This window comes from Anser anser, assembly GCF_964211835.1.
Source record: "Anser anser genome assembly, chromosome: Z".
Classification (NCBI taxonomy): Eukaryota; Metazoa; Chordata; class Aves; order Anseriformes; family Anatidae; genus Anser; species Anser anser.
The window spans coordinates 18418468-18434870 of record NC_139723.1 but is presented as its reverse complement, the minus strand read 5'-3'; positions in this window follow the sequence as shown (position 1 = coordinate 18434870).

Sequence of the window (16403 nt, the reverse complement as noted above, 5' to 3'; positions counted from 1 at the left end):
ACGCCTTCCCCTGTCGTTGGTACTGGGAGCAGAGAGGAGGACAGTGGCAAACTGGAGCGCACACAGTGACTGTCCAGGGCTGGTCCTGGGAAAGGTCCCTGTTGTGTTTCAGTGCTGCAGGTCATTGGCAACCAGGTTTAAAATTCAGAGAAGGACATCCTCAGGTGTCAGCTCGGCTTCATTAGGCCAGCAGAGCCCAGGCAGGTGGTAGGCCAAGGGCTGGCATTTGCCACTGGTGCAGAAATGTGAACTTTGGGGAACTAAATTCAGCAGGGTGGCTGGGAGTAGAGGGCAGAGCACCTTGGAAGAGCTGGCACTCCTGTCAGCAGTGTAACCGAGCGCTGATCCAGGTGAATGCTTAGCTTTAGGCATGGTTTCATTAAGTGAGATCCTGGGCTTAAAACTGGGCCCAAACAACTGCTTTCTGGACAAGGTCCCTCCTGAAGGAAGTATGCTTACCACATGAAAACCATGCTGAGCTTCTTCCAAACCAACCCAGAGCAGATGGCCCCAGATCCTCCATAAAAGCAGCCCTCATTGAACGACAGGAACCTCCAGGACCTACCTGGCAGAGCTGCATGGGGTTACAGCAGTGCCATGCCAGTGAAGGCAGGCTGACAGCTCAGGGCTTGTTTCCATCAGCTTTGCTCACAGGTCTATAGCCCTATGTGGTCACCCTCTATGGCACTCACTGACTGTCCTCACCAGCCTATTGGAAGCACCAAGGACAGAGGAATGGGATCTGGCTCTGCAGCCTGCGACAGGATATAGCCCGTGTACTGGCTCTGCTGTACTAACAGGGCTGAAATGCATTTAGATGAAATTTCATCTCTAAGATTGACAGGTAATCAAGCCCATGGAGATGCACTATTGTTATATAAACACTTTCCAAGTAGAAGTGCATCTCACTTCCCCGCTGTCCTAAAACTGCCTACACTGGGTGCCCTGTTACTGAAGATTTGAATAATTCACAGCAGCTCCCCTTTATTGTTAGGCTGTACATTTAAATAACCCCTAACTGCATGCATTTAGTGATTAAACACCCTATACAGTCAACCACATCTCCAATGTAAGTTATTCGTACTACAACATTAGTCAATGCAGTGAAACCTGACTTTCAGGCAGGGGCTCTCCAAGGTGGAGGCGAGCCATGAGTTAGTCAGCTTGCAATGCCAGGGCTCTGGCTCTGTCTCCTAATGTAATAGCTCACCACGTAGTTTACTGAGACTGTCCAGAAGCCATCTCACTCATAATCAAAATGATAGAGGATTTTCTCAATACTCAGAATGTGAAATGCATTAGGCTGACTGGCAGAAGACTGAATAGTCTCCAGAGTGTTTGCTTTTAAATGAATATTCCATTTTGCATAACAAATGCAACTCTAGGATCTTTGTTTGTCATAATTTTTCAATAAAAGTAAGAAAAACAAGTCTACCCAGAGATCAGACTACTAGCTACAATGCTAGACTTCACTCATAGTTAGAGTTGGCCTAAAAGAAATAAAATAAGTCTTTCAATTCTATGACTACATCATATGGAAATTAAAGCAGGAGATATAAGAGAAAGGATAAACTCCCCAATGAAGATCTAAGTGGTCTTTCCCCATTCCTTTAACAACAGAGGTGAAAGGATGTCCCATTGGCACTGCTCACCCTTTCAGTATTCTTAATGCAATGTCTTCACCCTTCATGTACCACAGTACTGCAGCTGTGACTGACAGGACTTGGCACATCTGTGTGACCTTTACCTGTGTCCCCCACTGGGACAGGGAAGCCACCACCACCCCTGGGGCCAGCACTGCAGAAGGTCGGTATTTATCAGTGCCACAGGGCAGGGATGGCTCTGGGTGGTATGACTAGCCCCGGTGCTTGTGGTCTTCAGTGGTGGTGGCAATGACGCAGGAGAATTGGCTGGATGACCCATTTTACGGGCAGGTAAAGTGAGGGCTGAAGCCACCTTGTCCCCATCTACCTAGCAGTAGAGACAAGGGGCAGCCACAGGAGTCTTGTCCCCAGGTCACTGTCATCTGCCAGGCGATACTTCCTCTTCCCAATTGCCTTGTTTAGTGGACAGCTTTCAGGAAAGATGCAGCTCCAGAGCTGGCAGCTTTAGGTGGCAGAAACAGAGGGGGAAAAAAAAAAGAAGTTATTAAAAGAAAAAGAATGGTCTTGTGTGAAGGACTTCCATATAGGGCAGGCTCGCAGGTATGGTCATTTCAAGCAAAAGGAACAAAAGATGTTCTTTTCTACAGGGCAGAAGAAGAATGAAAGGGTAAGATTTGGCCTGAGGGCAGGTAGGGTCGGCATGATACCCTGGGGGGACAGGTCTTGCACAGCCCCTCAGTGTGGTGCATTTACACCATGGGTCCCAGGCTGGGCACCAGCCAAGACACCAGCAACAGGAAAAAAAAAAAAAAAGAAAAAAAAAAGAGGCTATACTCAGCTTGAGATTGTACCACAAAGTAAATGCATATATTCAGTTCTTGGTACAGCAAGTGGTCTCAGCAGTGGTCCTTTATGAAGTTCATTGCTCAGGAGCTGATGATCGCAAGTCCTTTCCCCCTTCTCTCCCTGACCCTTCAAAAATTAGGTTTTCTAGCAGTGGGGAGTCTGGTGCAAGTAGCCTTTTGACCCTTTTTTAGCTCCACATGGCTTTGCCAGGGAAGCCAGGGCTGCTCAAGGTGGCAGGGACAAGGTGGGGGCTCCCTCCCCAGGTTCATCAGTGCCCCAGGGTCTCAGGGATAGTCAGTTATGCCACCACTCCCTGCAATGTGAAGATCACTGGCAGCAAGCAATGGTCAGAAAGAAAGCTATGCTGCTATGCTGCTGGGGGCCAGGGAGCAGGCTTTTCCACGAGGGGGGTAGGAGTAGATGGGGCTAAAAAACTGCTATCTTCCCACAAAAGAAACAACCTTATCAGGCTGGAATTTAAGTCATTTAAGAGAGACAGGATGGTCTTACTCATGCAGCTAATTAGAGGTTGCCTCACGTAAAGAGGAAAAAAAAAGCGTAACATTTACAGCAATAAAAATGATGAGTGATTTGTTCCCAAATTGTGCCAAAGAGAAAAACCCACAGAGCCAAAGAAGTTTTTTCCCCTTCTCCTGAGGGGTTTGAGGACTGCAGGCAGCCAGCTGCCTCCTGCCTGGGGGGGCTGGCACTGGCTGGGAGCAATTAGATACTAGATTATAATTGGGCTTCGGTGAGCTACCTCTCTAATCAGCCATCAGCTGCACTGCTGCTGTCAAAGTCACTGGGGTGGTCTTCCCGCAGCCTTTCTACCTGTTTATCTGCAGAGTGTTTTGTATGGGTTTGTTCTCAGTTCTGGCCGCCCTCGGGACCAAAGGTCTGCCGCCTTTGCCAGGGCTCAGAGAGGGAAGGGAAGGTCCCGTGGGTGCACCACGTCAGCCACCAGCGGGATGCAGGTGTGGTGGCCTCCTCTGGTCTGCCTGCCTGACTGCCTCACCACTGGGGCAAGGGAGGCAGCTGCCAAGAAGGCCAGAAGGTCTCAAGTCCCAGCCACATCCGTCTTCCTCCTTCCTCTCGTCTCAGGATGTTTTTGGTCCCTGCTGGACCCTGACCAAGCCAGAGAGGAAGCTGGACCCGCCAGGCAGAGGCACGGGCTTGCACAGGTCCCTGGGACATGTTTTGGCATCATAACTCTTCAGTACACTTATATGCATGTTACAGAACCCAGATGTATTCACGGAGCAGCTGAGGCTGGCAGGCACCTGCACAAACCATCCTGTCCAGCCCCCAGCTCCAGCACCACCAGCTGCAGCAGGCTGCCCAGGACCGTGTCCAGATGGGTTTCGAGTATCTCCATGGCTGGAGATGCCACAGTGTCCGTGGCTGACCTGTTTCTGCATTAGATCTCCTCCACTGCAAGATAAACAAACAAACAATTAAATAATCTTATGTTTTTAAAGAACTTCATGTATTCCACTGTGTGCTCAGTGCTTCCTGTCCTGTCATTGCATACCACTGAGGAGAGCCTAGCTCGTTCCCATCAGGTATTTGTATCTTTATATGTGTTTTTAATATTCTATGTTTAATAGAAAAATAAAATAGGTCTTCTGTAACTGAAGCGAGTACTGAGCCGAAAAACACATTAAGGAAGGGAGGCAAATTACCAGGCTAAGGAAAAAGGGAATGCAAATCTACATGGTAAAACACATAGTTAGCCTGTCTGTCTGCATATGAGAGCATCAAGATTTGTTGTCAGATGCTAACAAATTTCCTTGGATTTTATATTTACATATCTCCTGAAGTGTGTTTTTCAGTCAGAATCAAAAGGATTTTCACTGGGCTATCACCATCCTAATCTCTCACTACATTTCAAAAGCTTGTGTTATTGCAAAGCACCTCTGAAACTTCAAGACAAGGCATGCTTGAGATTTTCAGACGCGACAGGGAGAAACTGCCTCTCTGCAGCTGCCCAGACCACTTTTCCGTGTTCCACCAAACCAAGGTCCCTGTGTTCTTGGTGGACAATGCCTGGTGATGCTGCAAAAAAACAGCAAGCAGCTTCTTGCAGTGTGGAAAATATTTGAAAGCCTTAAGTACAAGCACACATTCACCCACATCCTGCCATGTCCATTAAAGCAGGTAATTCTGCTGCAATTAAGAACAGTGCATTTCCCAAGAAGGTCTAAGAAGGCACACTTAACCCATCTGTTTAGAATAGTTTATCAGAATAACATCTCAGATGCCACTATGTGGTAAGCACTGGCAAATAACACTGTTTTAATGCTAAGTACTTTGTGTACCATTCTTACTTGAAGACCTTTGTGCATTAAGATATTTTTCTTCTGAATAGTTCCATTTAATTTCTGCATTTTCAATTACTTTGATGCACAATAGAGATACTCACAAGCCAGGTTCAATTTATTTTATTTTTTATTATTATTATTCTGTGCTTACGCCAAAAGAGTCTCAAAATTGTACTGAAGACCTATGGATTTTTTGAAGCTTTTCTGAATCTACTTCCATGGCAGAGCAATTGCCACATTGCAATATGATGTCCTGCTGTAGCACTTACAGCTGCAGTAGGACATCTCTATAGGATATGGCAGCTCCCAGTAAATGAGCCCTGTCACTCTGGGTAGCCTTCTTCCCTCTGATTTCCTTTGTGCCTTATTGAAGCATAAACTCCTGCCAGTAAGTTGAAAAACGTATTGCAAGGCTTCAATTAAAAACTCAAAACTTGCCCATATGTACTTCAGATGATGGAAGGAAACAATGCCGTCTTTAAAAAAACTGAAACTTCAGGGCAGACTGAGGATGCAGTGGCTCCCATGTTCATGGCCATCCATCACCTGTTTTGCATTTGCGGGAGGAAGACTTCACAGACAGCATCTTACTTATCGGTAACATAGAGAATAAAATATCCACAGGTGAGTCTAATCACAGAGAGAGAGGCCCCACAGTGCTGCTTTACACAGAGGTAAAGCCCTTTCTGCTGGCAGGCTACCAAGCAGGAGGGCAAATGTCCATCACGTATAGGAGGCTTTACAAGCACCATGAGTAATAAATGACAGTCAGGTATTTTTGGTTAAGTATGAAATAATGCTTCTGCCTAAAGATACTAATTTCCTCAAAAACTTTACCATAAGGGGATGGAAACAAAGATTTCTGCATTAACATCCCATTTTGTTTCAGGCTTCTTTTTTCGGTTATAGACAAAACAATTCATCTTGATAGGAATGCATTTTCCTCATGTTTATGGATATGTAAAATGGCTTTATTAAAATACAATGTTATTATATTTGTATCACTTGTTGACATGTCTGAAGTCTTTAAAGAACCATGGATTAAAGGTGCTATATAGGTGCCAAGTACACGATAATTTACTAATTTTTTCTTCAGAATCTTTTTCTTGGTCTTAATTTCATCTGCAGATACGGATTTCAGAGTAAGATATACAGAATGCCTTTCTGTAACTCTTTCCTTCTCACTACCATGGCTGTGCTGTGTGGGATGAGCAGACCCAAAGCAAAACATGTGGTGTCTTCTGCAAGGCTGCAGTGGGAGCACTCCCCAAGGCAATCTGAAGATACCTTGTACCTGAGAAACTGCAGGCCTCCCCATTCCCCCACATTAAATATATATATATACATATATATATATAAGAAAAACGCAAGAACTGAATTAGTTGACTATTTGATCTTGCTTCTTTCGGTTCATCCCCCAAGGGATGCAGAAGGAAGAGATGGTGAGGGCAGGGTGGCTAAAAGCAGGCAGCAGCCGTGTACAGCCCTGCCTCATTGCTGTGAGCAGCCATGCCTGGGTAAAACAAATTATGCAGCTGCTGCTGGGCATTTAAAATGTATGTGAACAAGCTGTCAGTCCACAATCTAAAACTTATTCAGTTATTCAAACTAATTCAATTCCATCACCCAGCCCTGACACCCCTGGTGCCTCCCGCAGACCATTTTAATGGGGAGTGATGTGTAAGTGCAAACACCTGGGAGGCAGGCCGCCGGGGGGATTTTTCTAATACAACAGTCATCGCTGTGGCTGTTAACAGCGCTGGCATTTATGTGATCCTAATTACGCTGTGAACATGAGACGAGCCAGAAAGGCTCACGCCCCTCCTCCTGCCCCCTCTGGCACAGTCTGTGGCTGTCCCTATGCATCTTGCACTGACACTGCATCGTGGGCCTTGGGTGTCCCTGCTAGGGTTTACTTTGGTGTCATTCAAGACTTCAGCCAGGTCGAGATGCTGATGGGTAGCTTGAAAGAAAATGATTGTTTGCAAGAAAACATTAGCAGCAGTGAACTCTCCCCTCTGTGAGCCCATCTTCATTTAACCGCAGCTCAGATGGCTGTGACTATGAGCAGACCCGATAGATCCACCCGTATTTACATTCATGTATCTTTGTACAAGCAGTAATAGAATAAAAGCAGGTTTTGCCTTGAGACTGTTTCTGATTTATACTGAAGTTCCCATCTGCAGACATTGTCCTTCAGGATTTTGAAACAACAGCAATGTCTAGACACGGATGTTTTGGTTCCAAAAAAATCCTGTGTTATCTGTGCATGAAGGCAAACCACAAATGGGCTCTCTGTTAGGTCCTAGAGCATGAATGGGGTTGGATCCAACAGGGTTTTTGCAGGACTGGGCCTTGGTCTGAGATTATTTGTTTTGTTTTTAATCAATATTCCAAAGCAGGTGAGAAATCTTTGATGGCAGTGCCCTAAAGATTACCCAGCACCAGCTGGAAAGCAGGACAGATTGAGTCCTGAATTGAATGCCACATTTCAACCATCTGGGGGCATGCAGGACCCTACTGCTGGGGCAGGATAATACAGGCAGGATGCAGGGATAGTTCATCCCTGCCAAGCCAACCAGTGGCAGGATGTGCTGGGGGCTGCCGGACAGCTTAATAGCTTATGATTTACAGGGGCCAGTCTAGGACTGCTTAGCGCTTATGTCTGGCCTTAAGCCCTGTGGGGCCATGGCTCTGGTGAGTCGCTATTGCTTCTATCAAAGCTGTTTCAGGTCAGAAACCCAAGAAGGTGAAAGGCAAAACAGAGATTAAGGGACATAGCTCAGGTTTTACATCCAGTTAATGGCTGAGCTGAGGGGAGAGCCTGCTTTCCAGCCTGGCACCCAGGCTCTGACCTTGCTCTTGCAGCAGCCTCTCTGAAACAGAAAACCAGCTTTTAATGAAGTTTATGTAATCAAGTGGATCTCTTAAATACAGTGGTAGTTTTTAGCAATTTCTAAAGCAATTTATCATTTGCTAGTCAAGGTTGCCATTAAGAAGGTTATTGTTGATTTTTATTATTTTTTAAAACTGAGACCATTGAATTTGCAGCTTCTTTGTTCACGATTGCCCACAGCACCATCTCACTGAAAACAGCCTTAGACACAGGGCTCCTCTGGATTTGGGGAGCTGCAAATCCCATCCCCTCTAGGGCTGCAGCCCTCCTCTCGTCCCCAGAGCGGGATTGCTGCGCCCCTCTGACACACCAAACACCTGCAGGACAGACAAGCAATGCACATGTCAGGGGACAAAGACCACTTCAAAGAAAGAAAAAAAACAGTTAAAAACTGTTGGCTAGAGCCTCTAGTAGGCTAGAGCACTCTTGACTTTATTTTGTGTCATGTATGAGTACAAACTGTAATTGTGGCTGAAAGATTACTGTAGGTAACAGGAGATTTGCTGATGATAAATGAATTATTTTGGAATTTGTTCTGTGTCTCAGATGAACCAATTATCTGAAGAGACAAAAAGTGTTGTTTTCTTACCAACAGTGCTTTCACTTACCATTAACTTCTTTTAGACATGCAAAAAATGTAACAAACACAACTGTAGGAACCTGTACATGGGGTTTGTTCATTTTACCTCTCAAAAGAAAAACCTGTATGCACCTAAAATATTTTCAAATTCATTTGCCAGAGTCACTGAAAAGAGCAAGACCCACTGCAAATGTTGATGTAATTACAATTTTCTGATATAAAAGGGCTTTGCTTATGTCTTCTTAAGTGATTGTGTTGCATGTAGTAAGAAGCATAAGCATCATTAATTCTTTATATTATTACTACTTAACATGCATATTTCAGTAGGGCATGAAGGACATTACGATGCCGACATGGGCACTTTGGCAATGCAAAGCTGGCAACCAGCTCACGACTCCCAGCATGGGGACATGGAGGAGCACCTGACAAGAGGCGACGGGGCTGGCTGCTTTCTTCTTTCCCATCCTTTGCATATTGGGAGCAAACACCTGTGGCCTGCATGTCCCAGGGACATGTCAGGGAGAGCATAGCTCTTTTCCCCCAGCCAGCCTGCCTGGAAAGCCTCAAATTCAGATTTAGAGCTTGACAGAGCGCTGTGCACCAGTGCAAGGCAAACCAAGTAGGGTAGGATCAGCCCAGAATCAACGATCTCTCTTTTTCATTATGCACACTGGTGAGAAGTTAAATCTCAGATTTGGTTTTCAGGCCACTTTGGGGAAGAAAGGGAAAATGCAGGTTGTGGTTACAGATGTCACTGAATAGTAATGGTAACAGCAGAGTTTCACTTAAAATAGTAGTAGGTCACACTCACACGATGCGTTTCTAAGAGGGCAAGGTCTGGTGCTAGCTGTAAATGGGGAGAGCAGCATGTGGGAAGCGGCTCAATTGACAGGCGAGGACCAGAGAGGTCACATAATAGGGTTCAATCTCTGTTTAACCATGCAAAGCCGAGTTGGGAAAGTGCCTGTTAAAGCTCCAGCTAGGTGAGGCACCGCTCTCTGCGTCGAGTCGTGCTTCCTGGGTTGCACCCTCTAAAAGCCAGCCCTGCCTTGAGGTCCTGCCCCACACAGCTCCCTCCATCACACAGCACCAAGCACCAGGACCCCAGGAAGGGAGGGTGTGGGGGGCAAGGTGCCTGCCGCCCCCGAGGGATTGCTGGAGGGGAGCAGTACCCTGGGGTATCCAGCTTGGGAGGGCAGGATGTCTAAGCTGGCTTCAGGGGAAAATTCCAGTGCAGCCAGGCGTGAATGCAGACAGCTTTTAGCCTAAAACAGCATGCACATGGGCAAACCAAGCAACAAGAGCAGTTCAAAGACATCTCGTTTACTTAGAAGCAAGAACCACATTCATTCAGAGAAGACATGACAGGGAAAACCTAGGGGATGCAGAGCTTTGAAAGGGGACGTTTCAAGCAATATTCAACCTAGTCCTGAAATACTTCAGCCTGTATTCACATAGAAGTTGAACAGAAGGAATGAAAAAATACTAATGCCTTCCAAAACTTTCATGAAATAGCCCAGCTCTTATTCTGTTTGTTACACTTCACAACTGTCCTGAATTAGCTCTTTGTTAAACCAACTGAGCCCTGCCTGTTAGATCAGAATTATGGGTCACATAGGAATTATCCACCCCTTTCTTTTACAAAACAGAAAACAGAAAAATGACTGTTTTGCCAAATGCTGTTTTGTTTATTGGTCTTAGGTTTATTTTCAACTTTTTTTTTTTTTGCATAGAAATATTAGTACAAATTAAAGAAAAAAAAGAGAGAAGGGAGAAAAGAGAGGAGGGGAGGGGAGGGGAGGGGAGGGGAGGGGAGGAGAGGAGAGGAGAGGAGAGGAGAGGAGAGGAGAGGAGAGGAGAGGAGAGGAGAGGAGAGGAGAGGAGAGGAGAGGAGAGGAGAGGAGAGGAGAGGAGAGGAGAGGAGAGGAGAGGAGAGGAGAGGAGAGGAGAGGAGAGGAGAGGAGAGGAGAGGAGAGGAGAGGAGAGGAGAGGAGAGGAGAGGAGAGGAGAGGAGAGGAGAGGAGAGGAGAGGAGAGGAGAAAGAAAACTCATTTTAAAATTGTAGAAATCCATTCTTCAGCCTTCAGTATATGCTTCAGAGCCTGTGTGCATGTTTTATGCATGCACCTACACACTCCCAACACCAGCTTGAGTGCTCCTCCGTTCTGGCAGCTTGATGTGCTTTGTTCACATTGCTCACTATGCTGTTAGAGACCACAGCAAAGAGACCAGAGCAGGCGATGCTCTTCTGGGAACCACTCCCAGTGATGAGACTGCACCTGAGGGAAAGGACAGACTGAGTAGAAGGAGGTGTTCTACTCTGTGTTGCCTGTCTTCTTCAATGAATCTCTTCAGTGAATCTCCTTGCTTTGCTCTGAAATCTCTTAAGCTGCTTCTGGTCCAGTGCAACCCCAGGGCAGACAGTGCTTTGTGACACCTGCTCACAGCCCAGGACACCAAGTGGTTTTGGTCCTCTGTAGCCTAAAGGAGCAACTCTAGTAACTGGTAAAATCCTTCTGGAGCAAGAGTTCTTTATGAAGATTAAAGAATACATTTACATGCCCCACTGACTCCCCATCTCTTTTCAAATCTCCTCCGAAAACATATATTTTCTCCTTCACCTGTATCTCTTAATTTCTCACTCCCTCAGATATTATTTATTGTCCTGCTTTACAGCTGCATTATTTAACTGTGCAGAAATCTGTAATTGTAGTTTGCACAGACGATTATACATAAAATAAAACAGTATTATGGATGTTACCCTAGGGCACTATATTAAAGACGAGCACATGAAATACACCTCCAAATGTACTGCAAAGACAACTCTCTTGTGGTGTTCCTTGTGCTTGTAAGAGACCACATCCTGGAGCACACATGGACTTGGTGAGCACCTTGGGGGTGCAAGAAGGGGCAGCTGGGCTCAGGCTGCAGGGCTAACTCTGGCCTTGGCTGCACCTGTGTCTTCTCTGCTAGTAAAAGGACCATTTTCTGGTTTTCCACCAGTAAGAGACTTTCAAGACTAAATTCTACATCCTTCCTGATACTGAACTAATTACAGCCAAACATCAACAGGGTGCAATACAGTTCAAGAGCAGCTGAATTACACCGTCAGCAGACAGCAGACAAAAAATTAATGGCGAAAAAAAAAAAAGTATTTTTTAATTAAAGAAAAAGGTAGAGTGGCTAATTATCCAGATGCTCTGCTTTCTTTAGGGTTATACTTCACAAATATGTGGTTCCCATAGTAATTCGTGAGCTATGTGTGTGACACTTCTATAAATATTAATTACATACCATGAGCCATGTCTTTACACCTCACCCTGCGGAAGCCAAGTTACAACTCACCCTCTGATACCCAGCAATGACCTCCAACAGGTTCATGTCAGAAAATTAAATGGTTTCTTCCTTCATGTTACCTGATCACTTCATGGTTATTCTAACAGACTGACCCTTACCAACAGCCTCTAAAGCAGGAATGTCCTGGCCTATCGTACAACTTAGGAGAAGCTGAAAGGATCAGCAGTGCTGGAGAGGCTGCAGGCAGAGCATCGGGTTTTCCTACTGCTGATGAAACCTGCTGAGCTTGCAGAGACACGGGATGGAGCAGGATCTAACCCACGCGTGCATTAGGTAATGCAGCTGGCGGCACTTGGCACACCTCTGCTGGCTGCAACAGCACTGTCAGCCTACACCCACCATGGCTCTTGGACCTATGTCTAAAAAGTATATATTTCATCTACCTTTGATAGTCCTTGTAACAAAATACTGCAAAGTGCATTGCTGGAACCAAATCTGCCTCAGCAGGACACCAGAGTGGAAAGCCTAAGATTTCCTTCTGTCTCTCTGATATCTACATTCACTCACAAACGTGGTAACATACACCAGTAGATGCTTTTTGCATACCTATGCATTTCTCTGAAGGACAGAAATATTTTGCAATTCATTTCTATTACTACTATTCATTATGCTGTTCAATTACATTAAGTGCCCTAATTACTTATTTACAAGGGGTTTGTAACTCTGCACTTTCTACCCGACATATGTACTGCACCTGGAGGTGACAAATATTTTGCGCACTCACCTCTTGCTAGTGGCTGCCCTCAAAGCTCTATCTTTCCCAGCAGGAAGCCTTGGAGGGCAGGCATGACTTTCGGCTGGTGGAAAACACAGGCCATGCGTGCCAGGGGTGCTGGTGCTTTCCCTCAGCAGTCTTGCCATGGTCTGTATGTTGCTGTTGGTAAAGGCAGGGACACCAGGCCCATGCCGCCCATGCCCCATGAGGCCAATTTTCAGCAGCAGAGGCAGGAGCAATGGCAGGAGGCACAGGCCTGCTGCGAGGCCTATGGAGGACCATGGCCCAGGGTACACTGGGCATGGGGGAGCCACTGCTAGGAGATGCTGGCCTGGGGCACCACAGATCCCCCTGCCCTTGTAGGCTGCCCCACGGCCATATCACACTCCCCTCAAGGCCTTGTGGCCATCAAGTCCTTCCTGCCTGTCCCAGAACATCCTGTGCATATGGTCCCTCCACAACTTGTTTTGCCTTTCAAGGCTCTCCTATCTCCAGCTGGGCTTTTCTTCCCTGGCTGAGGAAGCACAGTTTGTATGACTTGTGTCATGTTTTCTTGTCTATTGTACTACTCCCACAGCCAACCTGGCTCTAATCAAGTCAGCTGCCCTGTTTTTGAGGTGCAGTGTCCAGAAATGGACCCCATAGCTCACAGACTTGCTTGCTGGGTAAAGCAGAAGGTGTTCACCTTGTGCTTTGTCTCTTCACAGTCCTGTGCACGTACCATGGGCAGGTGGGCTGCTGCTTGCCTTGTGTCTGCATACAGCTGCTTATTTCTATTCAAAGTCATACGAAGCCAGATTTTCCCCTGCCCTTGCTTGTGCAGCTGGTGTATTCCTCATGTGTTACACCTCACATTTATCCCTGTTGAGTTGCATGCTGTTTTTTTCGGTCCATAACTCTAATTTGTCAACGTTATGTGGAATGCTAATCCAGGCTTCCAACCTTCTTGTACTAACACTGATAAGCACGATCACTACCCTCATATTCAGGTAATTAGTGACTTACTGAATAGTCCCAGTGTTAGGAGCTGCTGAACTGGTGGCTTGGCAGATGCAAGGCTGCTGCCACTCCCTGTCCCCCAGTCCACCCAGCAGCGAGGCTGAGCGTGTATTCCCAGTAAGCACACAGCACTAGCCCAAATGGGAAGCGTGTGGATGGCCTGGTCCTGGTCCTTCTCTCCTTCCAGTGAGTGGCCTTGGACAGGCAGTCTCTGCATCAGCTGCTCCCAGATCCCCAGTCTCTCTGATTGCCCTACAAGCCCTGAGCACAGCCCCAGCCCAGCTCCTTTCTGCTACAGCTGGCCCAGACCTACAGTCTCCCTGACACCTGTCTGCCTTCACCTGATGTGCTGGCTTGTCAGGCCCATGCCCACCAGCAGATTGTGTACCCTATCTGGCGGTCCCCACACAGCCGTGTGACCATGGTCAGCATCCCACAGCCACCTCTCACCCTGTGCACACATATATCCACAAGAAGTGCACTGACCAGCCCTGTTACTCCACCATGAACAATGCCTGCTTCCCAGCTCCCAACATGACCACTGGAGCCTCACAAGGGCCTGTGCACATCCCTGGGGAGAGCCAAATAAGAAGGCAGGCATCCCTGCAGTGAGGGTGTGCTGTAGGTTTCCCACAGCCTGTGGGAGACACAGGCATGACACAAGCTGAGATGACTGCTAGGCTTGGCTGCTCTGGGGCTGCCAGCCAAGGAAACTCATAGTTTCTGGCTTGAGGAAAGGGCCCATAGGCCACTGAAACCATGATGGGGCATGGATGTGCACACAGACATAGCTGGAGTTGGGGGAGGAATCTTCTTTCTTGAGCCCTGCTAACATCAGGGTACCAACCAAAAGCCACATGCAGAGGAGTTGGATGCTGGCTACTGCATCCCAGTATGGACTTGGCAGTCCATTGGTGGAGGACAGTTTGTTGTCCAATTACTCTCCAATTGCCCTTAAATCAAGCTGCATCATTACAGAAACATTTAATCACAACATTCAAACCAGATGGGGCAATTAATTTTTTGGAATACGTGGGTGAAGAAATGAAGGGAAAATTTGCTTAGCATACAGCCAGTAAAATATGAAAGGTCTCTTTGTTTGTTCCCCTTTCCTGGCCTTCCTCTACTTCTGACTAGATAGCTCCTGGCCTTGGTAGAGCATGAGAGCTTCTGTGGTTAATCTCTTCCAAAGGGGTTTAATCTTTCCTTTGATATGCCTGTGCTCCTTTCTTCCTCCCCCAAAAGATGTCCCTGAGATAGTCCTGCCACTTGCTAACCAAAACAAACCTGGTTCAGCTCTTCAGAGGGCAAATCCTGCTTTGTGAGACCAAGTGCTTTCTCCTGGGCTTTGCCAGTTCGTCAGCTATTCCTGGAGGTAAAGAAGGAGGCCTTTCCCTCCACTTGCACTACGAATTTGAAACCAATCCATACACCAGCAAGTGCAGTCAGAGCACCAGCATCCACATGGGATGGATGTGTGAGGCACAATGCTGGCTTTCAGCCCTCCGTAGCTGTGATCATTGTGAGCACATCAGCTCATGGCGGCTCGTTCGGGCCACACCGAGGCAGAAGCGTGAAGGAGTGGCTGTGCCTCCACAGCATCACCGGACAGGAGGCTCAGAGAGCCTAAACCCCCATTTTTCCAAGCTGGAGCTGGGGGTGAAGCTTGGGGGGGCAGAGCAGAAAGTGCCAAGGGAAGGAGCTGCAGGCAGCAGGAGGCCTGTCCTCACGCACACAGCAAGAGTGCTGGCTGCAGCTCTCACATCTCTGTAAATATTGCTCTCCACAGAAAGTCAGTTTACTTCCATGAGCACAGGCTGCTTTCATGTTATTACCCAGCATGGGGTACGTGAGCTGAGCATACAGATCCTGTTGTGGCAGTTGTATAGAGTTCCCTAAAACAATAATGTGTGGGAGGGGGAGAGAGAGTATGGAAAATACAGGCACAAAGTGTGACACCTACACATAGCAGAAATATTAAGGCATTCTAGAAATGCTAATGCTAATTTTAACATAAATTTGCTGAAACTGCTATTATTTCATTATGTGGTTTTGTGCTGTGAAGAGGATTTGATTGGTGAGAGAATTACTTTGAGATGTATTTAAACCTTGTATACAGAGCGAAGCCCTGGTAAATTAAGACCTATCCGAAGGGTAATATATTTAAATGAGAAGACACCTTCCCCACTACATGTCTGTGCATGCCACAGTACATGTCGCCAGCTAGAAAAATCCTTTAATATCCTGTACTTATTTTACTTGCTGAAAATAAATCCGTGCAAGTGAACATAATGGCATACACCTAAAAGTAACACATAACCAGCTTAGTTATAAAAATCAACAAAATTTTAATTCCTACATGATGCTGCAGAAAATGATAATTTGAGAAACGTCTGATATACCAGATTACAATGTACTTAAAAGGTCTTTGCTTCAATATTCACTGGGGAGGTGTGGAAAACTCAGAGCAAACTGACAACATGTTTGATTTATTTTTCAGGAATCTCTGGAGCTCTGTCAACTTATCACAATTAAGTCCAAATGCAAAAAGAGCTTAATATTGTGTGTGTGAGGAAAGAATTGGATGCTATCTCAGACTGCCTTCTGACAGGAGGGAGAGGGAGAGAGACTACTTCATACAGCCGTTTGAGGCATTTCAGTTTCATTCCTCTGTTGTGACAGGGTAGCACAGAAAAAGCATCCTGGGGTGGTGGGTTGGCTTGTTTTATACCACCAGCAAAGTGAAAAAGAAATTACAAATATTTTTGCCTTCTTGTCGTCAACAGTGACAGCTTAAGGCAAATAGGAGCAACTCCTCCAAAAGCTCTGCGCACCGCTACTCCATCACGCCGGCAGGCTCACATACGAACAGACTCAGAGCTCGCTCATGCTGCACAACACACCCGTACGTTCTTGAATAATTTAGATAAAATATATAGATACACTGGGCTTCTCACTGTAATTATTCAATGCTGATGTTAGCCCTTCCAGAAATTTCAGAAATGTTGGCAAGGTAGACTGGGGGTTTGAGTGAAGCAGAAACCTAAATAAAGGAATTGGCCCAAAGAAGTTGCTCATACTTGCA